The 16860-nt window shown below is 37.0% G+C and overlaps 1 protein-coding gene across 7 annotated transcripts in view; it reads left to right on the forward strand.

Annotated features, from left to right (window-relative positions):
- The first annotated feature begins 426 nt into the window (after positions 1-426).
- Positions 427-16860, forward strand: part of LOC101742065 (cysteine-rich with EGF-like domain protein 2) — a 116750-nt gene continuing 100316 nt past the window's right edge. For 3 of the 7 annotated variants that reach the window (XM_062672400.1, XM_062672398.1, XM_062672399.1), the window contains exon 1: positions 427-638. The gene's annotated coding sequence lies outside the window, so the exon portion shown is untranslated. The remainder of the gene's footprint in view (positions 639-16860) is intronic. The other 4 variants (XM_038016065.2, XM_038016064.2, XM_038016066.2 and 1 more) reach the window with 2 other exon arrangements.

The following is a 16860-nucleotide window of genomic DNA, read 5'->3' on the forward strand; positions in this document are numbered from 1 at the left end:
CGAACAGCAATTCTTTTTAATATATATAGATGTACAATAATAAATATTGTACATTCTTTAATATTTTTTGGAATTAGTAATTTCGTAATATGTCTAAACGTGTGCATACACAACTGCGTAACAATTATCAACGGTTTTTATGTTAATTCTTTTTACACAGCACAAAAGCTGTTGCGTTACTTACATTTATTGCGAAAGTACATATTTTTCGCTGCACAATAAGTTCTCAATAAAGCAAACAAAAAAAAAAACTTTCGTTTGTAAATATATAATAGCTTTGCTTCGTTCAAGGAATTCCCGCCTGATTGTACCTTGCAAGGCGGATGGAACGCAACGAATAAATATTGCACTTAAACTCTTCTATCTTTCTTAGAAGGTCATAATTTTTGGGGCAGGCATCTTCTAAAAGGAAAAAGAGGTTCTATTGCTAAGCTCTGTGGGCAGGAAGGTCAACTAGCGACGACGACGTTCACCGCCTCAGTCAGCGCAAGACAGCCGACGCGTGCGCATGTCCGTCGCCGTTTCCCGAAGCCCCGCCTCAGTGCCCGTTACGAACTGTGTTTCATAACTGTGTTCTGTTTATTTTACCAATTTCGAAGGTTTTTACGAACGTAAACGATCGACGAGGCTGCATAGAGGTTTGTTTGTTTTCTATGTTCACAATGTCCGTTTTGAATCGAGTTTACATACGCGAGTCGTGTTTATTTCGCGCAGTCACAGACATTTCGTACTGCCATTCATTAGTTGTTACGGTCTACTGCAAGGATTACTTAACACTCGACCTCGTAAAATATATATTATTCAATGTTTACAGTACTATTGCAGTTGCGGCTTGTAAAATACCTATTTATATTTATAGTGAAGAATTATAACAAACTTTTTCGTATAATTTCAAACTTACGCAAGGTTTTTACAAACGTAATCTGTTACGCCGAGCGGAAATCGTGTAGCTATAAAAACGAATATAATTAATACTATGGTATATTTAAGTATACTAAGACTACTAATTTTAGTGCAAATTATGTATGTACGTTGAGATTGTTCTTCATTGAAAGGTGTATTATTGAAAGGCGCAGAAATATTATCTTAATTTTTAATTTAAATATTGTTTTCTACGGATTTTATTTTCATTTAATGAACTAAATACAGTTTTTTTATACGACACTAGCCGACACTTCTTCAAACGAGGTTTGAAAAATCCTGAGCTTGATTATACATTAGCAGTGGCGACCATTTACGATCAGTTGGGTCTTCGGCTAGTGTGTTTTCACTTATATTAATAAGCCATCAAGATCATTGTACGTTTGTTTGGCATTATGAAGAAAAAGAGCGTAAAATTTTATTTATTTCAAAAGTCAAAGTCACAGTCTTGCTTTCTTTACGTCTTTATATTTCCACGCATTCTTTAAGTTTTTAAACGCTATTAAGTTTGTTTTTAATAATGTAGCCGTCATTTTGATTGAGGTTGAACTATCATCGTGTTAATTATGATAATAAACTCAAGAATACGCCTGCTGGGCTTAAGTTGTTTTTTTCTGAGTTAATTAAGATAAAAAGTTCACATTTGTGATATTAAAATTCTTATAATATCGCTTGGCCGGTAATGAGGGTTTATAGCAAATTCCAATCCTTTCCTATTCTCAATGACGGAACGCACTAACGATACTGTATCTCCTGTGAAATTTATATGATATTAGTCATTTAATGATTTTTTAAAGAGATGTGACCGGTTGAGTTTTTCTTGATTTACCAATAAACTAAAATGAAAGAAAATTGCGAAAGTTGTTGTTTGACTTAAGTATCGTTTCATTCTTCTTCTTTTTTAAAAGCAATAGAGAGTAAAACCTAGTAAAATGATTAAAATATTGAATAAGCTAGCATTGAATCTGAGACCAAAATATGAAAATACAAACTTCACTTCGAACGTAACTAGTTCACGTTGCTCTTCTCAATCAATACAAAATGTTTACGGATAAATCAATAAGTAGATCTGAAACAAATTTGAAACCAAACCAACACGACATAACACACGAATTAACTCATTCTTAAGCTAATTCCTTGCGAGACAAACGAAGGTATTATAATATTTAACATAAAAATACACAGTCTCATCCGGTAAGCGACGACTCTAAAATATCTCCATAAGTCGAATTCTACGATAATTCACTCTTTGAACTGGAGTTCGTTGCTTTTTCTTGGAAACAAACAGGCCTTTGATACTTGGGCACTAAGCTTTATCATAATATACATTATTATTATGTTTTATTAGATAACTAGCGACCCGCCCTCGCTTCGCTTCGGAAACTGTAATTTATTATTGATTTCTCCACTATTTCATGGATGTTATTATACATATAAACCTTCCTCTTTAATCACTCTATCTATTAAAAAAACTGCATCAAAATCCGTTGCGTAGTTTTAAAGATTTAAGCATACATAGGGACAGAGAAAGCGACTTTGTTTTATCTTAATGTAGTGATTTCAAAATTAAGAAACCTTCAGACAATTTTATAGAGCCCACAACGAAAAGTTCGTTCGGTTTGTTGAGCATTCGCCGAAGAGGCAAGTTATGACATCAGCTATACCTACGTCATGTCACATCCAACACAATGCACGTGACCTTCGATGGTCTTGGTCGACAAGTTTTACACTTAGATTTAACTTGTAGGTAGATAAATTAAGAACAACTTATATGCAGCTATCAGCTTAGAGTATAGGTACAGGCTCAGTTGCATTGTAATTTCTGTGAAAACAATTTGTACGTCATCTCAGATGGAGAAACAGTTAAGGTTGAAGTCTTAATTGTATTAAAATAGCCGCTATTGTTCCTTCACGCCAATATTACTTCGGACTGTTGCGTGCCAGAAATTTGAAAATAAGTAGACGCATTTTACCTTACGGGCTTAATTTTAGGAAGACGTTCGTAGTACGTATTAGGTACTGTCTTATTTGTTAGTAATTCCAGGATTAGAAGGCTGTTACGTAATTAATACGGACTAGTGGCCCCTCAGTACTCGAAATTCGACTAGGTATAATTAATTGAAATTTTAAGTTTCACAATTATTATGGTTCTATTTTCAAAGAATTCATAAACTAGTATTCACAGATTTCGCCAAATTAAACATAAACAATCTATTCTTAGTTTGACCATAGACTTTAACGTTAAACAAAAGAGTATATATTATGTGCGTGTGTGTGTCAAATACATGGTAGTGTGTGTAATGTTTTATTTTATTGATTCAATGTATTTTTTATGAATTATTTAAAAAAAAATTGCATTCTACACTCCTCTATATTCTCTACAAGTGTGGGAAATTTCATATTCCTACGACGACGGCGCAATTTTAGTAAAAAGGAGTACAAAGTTTTTGCTTCGCGTATTAATATATAGATATACTATACGTATTATAACACAGATGTTACTGACAAAAAAAACCAACAGAACAACCTAATACTTTTAAATAGTTTTACATTTGGATCGATAAGAATCGAAATTGATCATCTCTGTCTTCGCTATCTTTTTTTCTACCTATTCTATTAACCTCGAGGGGTCATACTAGATTGCTTGATCTTTAATTAAAATGAAAATAAAGCAACACGGATATTTTAGTCAAAACAAGTCTTCTCTAAGTTTTTGATGTTGTCTTACTAACAGAAATGGTACTAGCTAATGGATGGTTATTTATAAAACTGAATGTATTTCCAAATTTAAAATTTTAATTATTGGAACATTTTCTTATAGAATTATTTATTCTTTTATAACATTGTTGTCATCATTAATAAATATATTTAGGCAATAGTAATATATTTATAATTACCTAAATTAAATATTGCCATATTCGCAAAATATGGAGTAAATATTTAATAGAGTTAGCCATTTTTGTTTCTCATTAACACATTCCCTTTAAAAATGTCGCAACGTAACATCGACTTAACACGACTATATTGAGTATTTTTATAGGAATGTGTTAGAACAGCTTAGAACAGAGAACATACTAGTTAAATGCGGCGAAATGAATATTTAGTGTTTACATTGGAAGTGTAAAGTAAGTGTGATTTATAAATTAATGACCGGAGAAGAGATGCATGCGACTGGGAGATGTATGGAAATGGTAGTGCAAGGTTGAGGGGGAAGAGATCGACGGAAGAAGACATGGATGGAGTGTGTGAATGACGATATGAGAGAAAGAGGAGTGAGTGTTGAGATGTCGGCTGATAGAGGAGAATTATTTAGACTAGAGGTCCCGCAGTAGTCGAAATTTGACTATACTGAAATTAATTGGAATTGTAAGTTTGTACACTATTATGATTGTATTTTATACTTCTATAATCACAAATTTCGCCAAGACTACACTATAAAAATATTATCAAAGACAAACAATGTTTAATCTCAATTTGACAACAGACATCAATAACAGAAGTTTGACAATAAATAGTATGCATGCGTGTGTGCGTCAAATGCATGGTATGTAGTGTGTGTAATGTTTTCTTTATTGATTTAATGTATCTTTTATGCATTGTTTTAAAAAAATATTAGCATTGTGCACTTCTTCTTTATATTCTCTATAAGTGTGGAAAATTTCATACTCCTCCGTCCGCGCAAACTTCGCAAAAAGGGATACAAAGTTTTTGCTTCACGTATTAATATATAGATTATTAGAAAATTTGAGGGTGTTCGCTTACTTATGTCAACCGTTTCTTAAAGCATTATATTCTGTAAACAAAATGTTCCGTGAAGAACATTATATTTTTTCAAGGTTTTCTTGCGGAGCACCTAATCGTCTATTGATCACTATTAACTTTTCGTTCCGCGCCTCCGTTTTGAATTCGTCGATAAAAACATAAGTTTGTGATATATAACATGTAGATACTAACATACTTTATGACTTAATAAACTTTATGACTTATTCAAATCTCGGTAGTCCGATATCGTGTGAATCTGATTTTAAAACATTCTTGGAAAATCTGTATGTTAAAATAACCCAATCACTTTTACTTTTTATTAAGGACTAGCTGACCCGGCAGACTTCGTAGTGCCTCAATCGATAAATGAAAGACACATCAAGGGAACATACCAAAGGAAAAACAAAATTGTTTGTTTTTATATAATTCCGAGTTTTTTTTATATTTTCTCACCTTTTAAACCGTCCCTGGATTTCCACGAATAATTCAAGACCAAAATTAGCCAAATCGGTCCAGCCGTTCTCGAGTTTTCGAGCGAGACTAACGAACAGCAATTCATTTTTATATATAGAGATAGATGAGCCTATATGTGTGCTTAGTGCGAGTTTTTTAACGTTCTGGATAGCGTTAAAGTTATCCCAATTTTGTATGCAGTTGGAACAGCGCCCCTAACGGCAAACTTAGGAAAACGATCCCATTCCATACAAATATAAGCTAACTATTACGCTATCGAGAACGTAAAAAAGCTCGCACTAAGCACACAGATGTTAGAAAGCTTGCCGGAGCACTTAAACGTCACAATGTACCTAAAGCCTTTTGGTGTCTTATGATTGCTTATTTGGATAGTACGGTAGACCTACACCTACAATGTTTGATTGTTTTGCGACAGATCTAGACAAAATGGTAGTATCTACTATTCCAGCACGACTTACCGGATCGTTGCCACCTTACAAGTAATAACAAGAAATCACCGGACGTTACGACTAAAACCGGTGATTACGCAGTTTTATAAAGTATAGGCATGTTTGATTTTTATTATAAAAAGTTCGAAAAAAAAAAAACAAAAGTCTGTTAAACTTTACAGTTATAGTTTTTATATTTGTGTTCGTACACATAAAGTTTACTTAAGTACATTAAACTTGAAGTAAATCAAATTGCTAAAATTAGCTACACAATCTCTGCACGTGCATTCTCCTCCTGCACTCTCTCTCGCTCTCTCTTGGAATATAGGTAAGTCTATTTGAAGATGTGTTAATAAAATTTGATTAATGACTTTTCAAACTATTTAAATAATAAAACTACAAGTACATACTTACGTACATTACATACATAAATCGTTTTAATTTTATCACTGAAACTGGTAATTTTGAAGTGAGTAGAACAGTTTTTAAAATTTTGATTTTTATTTATATCCTACCGTCTAATTTCTAATTATTCGATTATTAGAAACGCTAAGAGCAATTACAAATGCTTGGCTTAAGTCTCGAAGTGAGGTGACAGGTTTTCACGAGTGCCAAAAGAATTGATGCACAATGAAATGAAAAATTAAAAATAACATTAGAAAGCGTGACCATATTATCAGCTTAGGCATTTTACATGCAAAGCAAAACGCTTCACAGCCGTAGATAACATAATACATAGAACCAATATAATATTATGCAATAGACAGTGGTCGTTGGAATGTAAAATTTTCCAACGAATACATTACATATTCCTATAACTATGAATGTGGAAGGATATAGGGGAAGAGGTAGACCTAAGAAGAAATGGATGGATTGTGTGAAAGACGATATGGGTAAGAGGGAAGTGAGCGAAGAAATGGTATATGATAGAAGAGTATGGAAGGAGAAAACATGTTGCGCCGACCCCAGGTGACTGGGAGAAGGGCAGGATAATGCTGATGACATTACATATTCCTCTGTAAATTAACTTATACTACTGATTTTCTTTGAATCAGATTCATTACCGCTTTTGTTTCGTTTGATGTGCTATCATCATAATCATCACCGTACTAATTTAGTAGAAGATTTGGACCAATGCTTCCCTGTGTTACTTAGTGAAAGTGAAAAAAATACATAAGTGAAACAGTAACAGTCATTGATATGACTGATTTCCTACTAATTTGCGGTCTTAGGTAAAATAGAAATTCCATCTGTCAGGAGAAAGTTTTTCAATTTCGTCAAAGTAAATTTTTGTCTATTACCTTTGCCTTCATCTCGAGCTTAACTTTGGAGTGTTCTATTCTCGTTGTGTATTTCTGATATTTTGTTTGGTGGGTTTTTTTAACAGTTAGGAGTAATTTTTTCACAGTGAGGGTACCGCCGCCTACCGAGAGCCGTGAAAGACATTTCAAATGCATTGAAATAATTGCGATTGCTTCGATATATAGATAGATGCTGACAAGTGGTTTCTGCTCCTAAAAGAAGTATATTCCGGTTTTGTTTTTATATATTTCCATATGAAGCCTATTAGAGTTTCGGCATTGTGTAGAGCGTGGACTGTATTTTGGACTGGTCGCTTCAATAAAGCTATATTCAGAGCGAAGGTTACAGGTTTAAGGTACAACACGTGCACGTACGACCAGAAATTCTTATTGTCTTACACTGACTGTGTTACCACACTTATTAGTGTGCAAAATTTCATGTTTAGAATTGACCTAAACATACACTTACCTTGAGGCACGAGGTCGAAGCTTTCTTTTACTGATGTACCTCTCTCTCTCTCTCTCTCTTCCTATCTACTCATACCACATGGTGATGGGGTCAGCTTTTCTTAATTATTTTCCTCCATTTCGCTCTGTCTTTGACACATCCACGTCAGTAGCATTACATTTCCCCTTGTCCTTCGATACTGCATCTTTCCACTCTGTCTTGAGTCTTTTACTGATGTACCTGAAATCCCATTATTTTACGGGGTCCTCCTCCCACACATGCTCATAATACGCCCCACCAACAGTTAATTGCAGAAAACAGTTATACCTAATAGTTATAGACAAAGTTATTAGTTAAGTTATACAAAGGACAAATAAGTAATATCACAGCTGTGTATTGCAAGAGGATTAAAAGAAAACAATAAGAGAACCTTGAGAAATGTAAGTCATTAGCAGAGGAATAAATATTAACATAGTGATTCACAATAGCTTGCGTTGAACACGTAGGATAGTTTACACGTATTTTTGCACGTATTTTTTAAAATGTTTACGAGCTTCCTGCGTCAATTTAAATTAGGTCTTAATTAATTATTATTAAAGCGGACTATCTCGTATATCAAATTAAATTCAGGAATATGGAAACCACCATTAGGGACTCGCATGGGGCTATCAACGATTCTGCGAATTTTCTTTTGCCCGAATTATCTTCTTTTATACTGGAAATATTTGTGATAATGCGTATTGAAGGCGCTATTAATTTAGACATCTTGGGATTCGCTTATATTAAGTTCCGAGTTATATTCGCGCTCGATATGATTGCTGTCTTTTACATCGGCATTCACTTCGAAGCACGATGGAAAGGGACAGAGACACTTACCGCTTTATGTAATAGTCATTAAATAATCCAATAGATGCCGTTAATAACCTAACAGCGGCACATCAAAGGGCTAACACAGAACCAATAAAAATGCAATCAGGCGTAGTTTAATCAGTTGCCGTGGTAACTATAAACAAAGGAGGGATCTGAAGCGAGCATTAGCTGGTAACAACCGGCCCGTTAATGGTTTCTGAGCCATTCAGTTATTCCGAACCCATAGGGCTGTGGTCTGTTTGGATTCATTGGCTGTTTTGTGAAGGTGTACTTTGATTTAAATTGATTGTAAGCCGATGACCCTGCACAGGTATTAAATGCTTATTTAGTAGTAGTGGCAAGTCTTTTGACGTATTGACTCTTATACCTCATATTGCGAAGCCCAAATAACTTAGCTTTTAATTATATCAGTTCGAAGCGTCAATGGTATTATGCTGTATGACCCTTCATATCGTAACGCATGACAGCATCGGGCCAGGCATTATTACGATGTTGTTATCTATCTCTGCAGGCCCACAATACAGTTTAACTAGTAATCATGCAAAAAAGTTTTAGGTATTAATTTGTCCCTATACATTATTTTGTATGCGTATCAACGTATCATGCGTAAATCTATGGTTAGACTTGAAATTTGTATTACTTTGTATCAAACGAATTCAAACAATGAGGGGAGATATCACATTTAAAACCACATTCACAAGGAAATTAAAGAAAGACTATTTGAAGAATTTTCACGTTATTCATTCCGAATCTATGACCTAAAGGTAATACTTAGAGTACATACATATACCTACTATTTTATTGATGCATACAGTGTGAATAGTTTTTTTTTTATGGCAATAGTTTTAACTTTTTGCCAGTATCAAGTAAAAGATTTGTGAATAGCTGTCGAATGTCAGCCCTAACTGTTTCGCTGCGTTCACAGCATCAGCAACGGAATGCGTCTATTACACGAGTTCCGCCTAGTGGATGCGTCCGAGCCTATAGAATGGCGGGAATCTACGATACCACTCGTCTATGATGGGAAATTACTAATCTCGTGGAAAGTGTTGCTTCATTGACTTTCTTTGTAAAAGTTTATTGAACAGCCGTAAATATAGTTTTATGACGAAGACATAATTATTTTTAATCGGCTACAAAAGGAGATTCTGGTACCGAAATCTTTTTTTTTTTTAATCGGAGTGCGGCTGTGGCAATACACCATTGTGTTTGTAACTGAGTTTTAATGACATATTAATCTTACCTCTCTTGGGCTATGTAATGGAGATTGCATGATTCGATACGCCTTTATCTTTATGTCGGTATGATCTTAGCAGTTGGGTAATTCATTAATGACGTGTCTATTAAAAGAAAATATGTTTTCGTGAAAAAATGCGTTTATATTTACAAATTAATCGAAACGAGAAAAGTAGAAACCATACATTAATAATAATTAGACGAAAAGGCAAAGGAAGACTATGCTGTTGTAATTAAGTCGGGATATTAATCGGTGTTTCATTTTTGATTTCACAACTTTAATATTACTTTGTATTTATTAATATACTAGCTGTACCTGTCCACTTTTAATTTTTTATTTTTATTCCTTAGATTGGTGGACGAGCTCACAGCCCACCTGGTATTAAGTGGTTACTGGAGCCCATAGACATCTACAACGTAAACGCGCCACCCACCTCGAGATATAAGTTCTAAGGTTTCAGTATAGTTACAACGGCTACCCCACCCTTCGAACCGAAACGCATTACTGCTTCACGGCGGAAATAGGCGGGGTGGTGGTACCTACCCGTGCGGACTCCCAAGAGGTCCTACCACCGCTTCGCTGGGCATTTAAAATTAACATTATTATTTCTCACCCCTGCCTTGGGCTCTGGAAGCGGAGGCGCTCGCCGCTGACTATCAGTGGCGGGCTGACCTTCGCGCCCGGGGCGTGGCGCGTCCCAGCCACAGTGTGGTCTGAGCGCGGAGGGCCCAATCTCGGCGGTCCGTGCTGGAGTCATGGTCCAGACGGCTGGCTGATCCTTCGGCCGGTCGTAGGACCGTCGAGGCGATTCGCCCGGTCCTTGTGGATTGGGTGAATCGTGACAGAGGACGCCTCACTTTCCGGCTCACGCAGGTGCTCACTGGGCATTGTTGCTTCGGTGAGTTCCTGCACCGGATCAGAGCCGAGCCGACGGCAGAGTGCCACCATTGTGATTGCGACTTGGACACGGCAGAGCATACGCTCGTCGCCTGCCTCGCATGGGAGGGGTGGCGCCGTGTCCTCGTCGCAAAAGTAGGAAACGATTTGTCGTTGCCGAGTGTTGTGGCATCGATGCTCGGCGACGACGAGTCGTGGAAGGCGATGCTCGACTTCTGCGAGTGCACCATCTCGCAGAAGGAGGCGGCGGGGCGCGTGAGAGACGCACAATCCCGCCGCCGTCGAGCGGGGGCCAGGGAGGCGGATCTCGCCCAAACCCTGGCCCTCTAAGTGTTTCGGGTCCCCCCTCACATGTCGGTCTGGGGACCGGCGAGGGGGGCCTAAGAAGACGACGTGCAAGCTGCTCTGCACGCGTTTTACGCAAGAGCATCCGGGTGATGGAAGGCCGGCTATCCTCGACCCACGCTGGTTCTGACCCAGCGGGGTATTCCGTAGGATAGCTCACTCTAACCGGCGCCATCTAGGCGGGCTCCGGATAGCCTGCCGACCGAGAGGGCTGGTGGTCGTGGCGCCGACGACCGCCAGTCCGGCGTCCCGAGGGGGAGGGTGATGGGAGAGATGTGCTCCGCACTAAACGCTTCACTTTCCCCCCTTTGCCTCTTCATGAGTTCTGTCTCATGCGAGGTTTGGACTTTGGTTGTTGAGCAACAGGAGGTTTTAGTCAGTTCGACTCTGACATGCTCCGCCCTTTATCCCCAGTGGAGGGCGGAAGTCCGGCGATTTCCTCCTGACCAAAAAAAAAAAAAAACCCCTATAAAGATTCTCATCATTAACGCCCCCGCAACTGGTGTAGGGAGCCCGACACTCATATAAATATTAGCGTATCCATTAAATACATGTATTTTCTAGATGTATACCAAGTTTCAAGTTAATCGGATGCATAGTTCAGTAGTTATAACGGAACATCCGTAAAAACCACTGTAGATTTATTTATTAGTATAGATTATTATATATTACTTTATATTTAATAGAACTTTGTGACAAGTTTAAGTGTTTAATGTTACCAGCAAGAATTGAGAGTTAGTTTTATGTACCGTTCCCGCAAAATTCTCGCAAAGTTAATCTGAATTGTGTATATGGGTTGAATATGCACGTCACTATAGTAAAGTGCAATAAGTGTCTAGATTCTCTTATAACTTCAATATTTCGGTACAAACTGTTTATGTTTTTTTCCCTAGTAGGTACTGGTACTAGTCACTGGTAGCCTAAGGGACTATTCCAGCTACGCACGGACGGGTAGGTGAGCTCACGGGTTCAACCTGAGAGAATTTGCTAACACTAGCCCTAGCAAGAGCAGTGCTTCGCTTTTACTGCTGGTAGGACCTCTTGTGAGTCCGCACGAGTAGGTAACACCAACCTGCCTATTTCTGCCGTGAAGCAGTAATGCGTTTCGGTTTGAAGGGTGGGGCAGCCGTTGTAACTATACTGAGATCTTAGAACTTATATCTCAAGTTGGGTGGCGCATTTACCATGTAGATGTCTATGGGCTCCAGTAACCACTTAAAATCAGGTGGGCTGTGAGCTCGTCCACCCATCTACGCAATAAAAAAAAGGATCTACCACCGGATCGGAATGGCGACCCACTGATAAAATCCGCCGAGAAACTCAGTGGGCTGTATCTAGGGGTTAATTTACTATAATATTTTTTCCGATGTTTTGTTCTGTAGTTATTGTTAACTTATGTGCGAAATAAAGTATGGCATGAAATTAATTAACTTGCACCTCTGAACATCACCACCGGCACACAAATAGAGATTTATAAATAATAATTAAGACAAGTGGCCGTGGTTGAATTTAAGTGTTTTGCTTTTCCTGTTAAATTCTAAGACTCTACGGATCCAAAAGAATTATATCGCATTAACATAACTGTGCTAGCATCGCGTTTCGTTCGCTAAGATACGGCGAAATCCAGTAAAACCTGATCGAAACATATAAACAGAAACACATAAAATTAAGTCTTGTTTTTTTTTTTAATTCTCAAAACGAACTTAATTCCTTAGCGAATGAGCTGTGTAGACGAAGCTCTTAAATTAGCTGATATTTTTTGTTTTTGTAAATCGCAAGCCCGTTAATCCTAATAGGAATTTGATGCTTTGCGATTTATTAATTAACGTTATTAGTTAGTTAGTTAGTTAAGAGGAAGAGGTAGACCTAAGAAGAAATGGATGGATTGTGTGACAGACGATATGGGTAGGAGGGGAGTGAGCGAAGAAATGGTATATGATAGAAGAGTATGGAAGGAGAAAACATGTTGCGCCGACCCCAGGTGACTGGGAGAAGGGCAGGATAATGATGAGTTAGTTAGTTTTAACTCAAAATGCGTGTACTAAAAGCGTCGTCACTAAACAAATGTTTACGATTGACTTCTAAGCTGAAGGAATAACATCGTGAAATAAAAATCAAACCCGCAAAAATTTTAATTTGCGAAATAACTGGTGGTAGGGCCCCTTGTGAGTCCGCACGGGTAGGTACCACCGCCCTGCCTATTTCTGCCGTGAAGCAGTAATGCGTTTCGGTCTGAAGGGTAGGGCAGCCGTTGTAACTATACTGAGATCTTAGAACTTATATCTCAAGGTGGGTGGCGCATTTACGTTGTAGATGTCTATGGGCTCCACTAACCACTTAACACCAGGTGCGCTGTGAGCTCGTCCATCCATCTAAGCAATAAAAAAATAAAAAAAATAAACGATTTTTTTTTAGTTATTAAGTTTTTTTTATATTCACTGCAAACAGCGTGTACTGCCTTCATAAGTAAGATGGCCACTTCACTGTTATACAATACTACTAGCGGACCCGACAGACATTTTTTTTATTGCTTACATGGATGGACCTGCTCACGGCCTACTTGGTGTTAAGTGGTTACCGGAGCCCATAGACATCTACAACGTAAATACCGCCACCAACCTCGAGACATTTGTTCTAAGGTCTCAGTTTTTACAGTACAATGGCTAGTAGCTTTCAAACCGAAAAGCATTACTGGTTCATGGTATAAACAGGCAGGGTGATGGTACCTACCAGTGCGGACTCACAAGACGTCCTACCACTAGTAATTACGCAAATTATAATTTTGCGGGTTTGATTTTTATTACACAATGTTATTCCTTTATCGTCTTTTTTCCTACCTATTCTAGTGACCTCGAGGGTCATTAGATGCACCGAGCGAGTAGGTGAGCTCATGGGGCTCTAACCTGAGGAAGTTGCTAACACTGGCCCTAGCAAGAGCAGCGCTCCGCAGAATCTAGCACTGGATCGGAAACGCGACCCACTGAGAAGATCCGGCGAGAAACTCAGGGAGCTGTGTCTATGGGTTAATTCACCGTCAAAGTCAATCGTGAACATTTGTTAAGTAGGTACTTTATTAGAAATATTGGTACCTACCCTGATTCTTCTTACACTTAGGGAAAATTCAATACTTTTATCATTAAATTTCTTTTTTCTTGTTGTAGACCGAATTTTGAATCTAAATCATTCACGAACCCACACGAATGCACACATAAATACTTATTCATCTAAACAGGTCTAGCCGTTTAGGAGTACCTAGTTCACTAGCATATACACGGACTGAAGAATTATATACATTAAGATTAAATTACACATACGTTCTAAATTTGGCTCAATTTTTTTATCAACGAAATTCGTCATTTATATAAAAAAATCGATTTTGAAAATTTTCGTAGCAATTTCGTGAAAATCGATTCTGCAGTTTGGCTTTTTATTTAATCTATAGTCGGGTGAACGATCGCACAAACGAATTACGTAAAATATAATATGTATAATTAATATATAGTTTTTTTTTAATAAAAACTAAAATTAAGACATATCAATTGATTAAACGAAATTACGTATTTTTATTTTTATACACACAATTTAATTCATACACTTAACAGTAAAACAAAATCGAAATCGAAATTCAAAAGTCGTACAGAATACAAATAAATACTCCTTATAAAAGAAACAGCTTAAGAAAAACGGAAAGCAAAAGAAATAGGCTCTCTTTAATGGCGTGCAAAAATAGTTAATTATCCTGCGAATATTACGGCAGACGCATCATTAAGTGCTCAAGAATTATTATCGATCGGCCCGGCGCTCTGAGGAATCGATATCCGTTTTTTGTTCATATATTTTTTTAACACCTTCACTTCATTTTTATCACGATCTGGTTCTTAAATGTTTTTTTCTTATTGTTGATATAACGTTTCGGTTGTTTCACGCTTCGAGTTGTTATGAACTGTTATGTGTTAAAACCACGTTAAGAATTCGGAACTCCGAAATGCGAAGGATGTTGTTAGATTAGCCTCAAATATGAAGTGTATTTAATATATTATCTGTGAGGTTAGGTAGCTAATAAGCGAAAAAAAGGGCGGGAACGTCAAACTAAATAGGCGCTTTTTTCAAGTTAATTTTAATTTATTTGGTTTTAGCCCTTTTTTACGACATTGTTTCCTAATTTTTCACTGTGTTTGAGTTTAAAATTATATTTCATAAGTGTGTTCCGTAATAATGGACGATGACGACGGGGGTGAGGGCTTCAGCTCCGCCCCTGCGTCCGCTCCCATAATAATGGGAAAAAGAAGAATGAAGTCATCTGAATACGACGAAAGCCGCAAAATAAAAATGACTTTCATTAAAAATAAGCGCGGTCTTTTTAAAGACCACCATGCTCTTTACGAAGACCTCACAAAAAAAGAATACCCAGTGCTTCTTCAATCAAGCATCTCACAACCAAATAACAGAGTCCCAATGGACCTGTTAAGAATAAACAAAGCATTAAAAAATATTCAAGGGGTCCAGTATGTCAAAGCTGCTGGGAACTTTTTTGCTAAAATTTACTTTGGTTGTGCTCGGGATGCCAACGCTTTTTTATTAAATGTAAGTTTTATGGAGTTAAACAATTGGACAGCAAAAATACCTTACGATAGCATCGAGAGTCAAGGAATTATTCGAGCTCCTGTGGAATTGAACGAAGAATCTCTTTTAGTAAATTTAAAAGCTTCATGCACAATACTCGGAGTAAAAAGATTTTTCAAAAAACAAGAGAATGGAAGTGACAAGCCACTGCAAACTGTGCTGGTTACATTTTTGGCGTCTAGCCATCCTGATCATGTCACATACGAGCATATTTGGATGCCTGTTTCAGATTATATTAGACCTGTATTACAGTGCTTCAAATGCTACAAATTCGGACATGGAAGTGGTGCCTGTAAAGCCACTCAAGTTTGCTCTATTTGTTCAGGCAATCATTTTTACAGGGAGTGCAGCACTCCCAACATCTTCAAGTGCTCCAACTGCAGTGGGCCACATTCTGCAGTTTCTTACTCTTGCTCAGTAAAAGCAGCCAAGGTTGCTGAAGTTAAAAATAAGATCATCGGCAAGCAAACATCATATGCAGCCATACTAAAGAATCCTGTTATTAAGAACCCCGTGACCTCTTCTGACATACCTATATCTGCGAAGACCCCTCAAGGTAGGGCTTTAATTTCAGACATTATCAACTCAGAAATTGTCATCAGAACCATTACAAAAACTTTAATAGAATTGTTAAAGAAAAAGGATTCTAAATCCCCTTCTGGACCTATATCTACTCAATTAATTAAAGAAATGCTAGTAACAAATTTTACATCATAAATTATGGATAGTTCTACTCAATCTTATATGCATAATTCTGTTGGTCAGTTTAATATCATTCATTGGAACTCTAGAAGTTTATTTCCTAAATTAGATCAACTTAAAGTTTTCCTCAGTAAACTTGACAAGTGTGTTGATATGATTTTATTCAATGAAACCTGGTTAACTTCACATAAAATCATCAAATTACCTGGATTTAATGTTATAAGAAGAGATTCCAACCACCCACATGGTGGGGTTGCTATTGCATTACGCTCCAAGTATAAATTTAAAATAATAGACACAATTTCTCAATATCATTTTCAAAATATTTTAATTACAGTTTACATTAATAATTTTTCTTTTGACATTCTATGTGTTTACATTCCTCCACCACCAAATGGTAAGTTCACTATTAATTTATTGAAAGATTCATGTTCTAAATTTGTTTCAAATAATTATTTAATAATTGGTGACTTCAATGCACATCATGCTTCCTGGAGTTCAAGAGTCAATGATAGAAGAGGTAAAGCCCTTCATGATTATGTGGAAAGTTCTGAGTTGGTTTGTTTAAATGATGACACAATCACGACCTTTGCTCCATTTGGTCAACAAGGAAATGTATTGGATCTAGTATTCGCTTCCCCTGCTCTTAGCTCTAGTTGCACAGTTTCTGTCCTTGATGATTTGCTCAGTAGTAATCATTTCCCACTACTTATTGAAGTCTTTAACGATGCTTTTCTTCCTTCCCATCCTTCCTTTGGCCCGACCACCTCTTCAATAAATCAAGTTGAAACACTAGATAATACCTCTTTAGCTAACGTAAATTTTAATAAGATTGACTGGTCAAAATTTAAT

Source organism: Bombyx mori, chromosome 15, assembly GCF_030269925.1.
Source record: "Bombyx mori chromosome 15, ASM3026992v2".
Taxonomy (NCBI): Eukaryota; Metazoa; Arthropoda; class Insecta; order Lepidoptera; family Bombycidae; genus Bombyx; species Bombyx mori.